The following is a 1,369-nucleotide window of genomic DNA, read 5'->3' on the forward strand; positions in this document are numbered from 1 at the left end:
TCCCAGGCAGGAGGCCTACGCCTCTTTCGATCTGTATCCCAGTTTGTGCTAGCCTTCTTAAGGCAAACTTGTTTAACTTATGTCTGTACTCAGATATTGTTGCTTCCGCTGACTCGTCTATGATCGAGCACTTGTATTCGAGCCCTCGAGGCCCCTGGCTTGTATTATGATGCTTGTATGACTTATTTATGTTTTAGAGTTGTGTTGTGATATCTTCCCGTGAGTCCCTGATCTTGATCGTACACATTTGCGTGCATGATTAGTGTACGATTGAATCGGGGGCGTCACACCTTCAAAGTAAGATTTTCTAAGGTGGTACCGATACTGTCGCAGAGCAGACTGAAAACATGAGTGCATGCTTGTCTAGTTGCATCATCTTTCGGATCCAACTTGAACCTCATCTGTTGAAAAAAGAATGTGAGTCTTATTAGGAGAAAGCTAGAAAGTATGGGACAGAGCAAGATAATATTACTAATTGCGATGAATAACATTACTTGCGGATAAATGGTCAAGGAAGGTGTTAAACTGGGTATTGTCTTTCTCATTCCTGTACTGGATCCACGTTGGGAGGATATGTGCATGACACCTAACGGCAATGGCTGCCTCTGATACTAACTTGGCTGACTCTGTAGCATCACGTGGCCTTTTTAAACCTGCCTCAAAATGGATCTCCATTCTTCCTCCTTTAGATTTTGCTAATCTGTCAAGCATTATCCCTGATGTCTGTTTCCGCTTGCGCCATGGTGCTAGTTCAACAACGAATATGGAAAGTGTTAGTGTACATCAAACTGTGAGAGTACATATAAAGGAGCATGCAACTGCAACTTGACTCGGTCAGGTACCGTCCTGGTGTTGATGCTCATGAGGTTCATCTGATCTTGTCAAGTCCTGTTGTGTCAGCAGTGCTTCGGAAGTAGTGTTAGGTGTGAAGGCAGCTTGGGAACTGGCCAGTTCTGGAGCAAACGAATGAGTAACTGGTTGAGATGCTGGTACAGTTGAAGCGGATGCTGCAGCTGGTGGAGCAGGTGATACTGTGTTTGTAGATTTAGCCGGTGGACTTGGACCTTCTACTGCACTATAAGTACCAGCAAAATCTCGATGGCAGAACCTTTTCCGTTTCACCCGACGAGTAACAACACTCCCTACTATATTATTTTCCTTGCTCTTTTTTTACTTTGCCATGTCAAGCTGTACCCACAACACAAAAGAATAAAATCACTCTTCAGAACTCATTGATGCATGATACAGACAAGCAATACTTTGATGTAAGACAACCGTATGAGGATGGAATATGTAAGAAAAACAGGACGGCATGACATATTCACAGCTACGATGTGCAAACTAAGCAGAAGGATTTTCAAGAAAATAG

This window comes from Triticum dicoccoides, chromosome 4A (assembly GCF_002162155.2).
Source record: "Triticum dicoccoides isolate Atlit2015 ecotype Zavitan chromosome 4A, WEW_v2.0, whole genome shotgun sequence".
Taxonomy (NCBI): Eukaryota; Viridiplantae; Streptophyta; class Magnoliopsida; order Poales; family Poaceae; genus Triticum; species Triticum dicoccoides.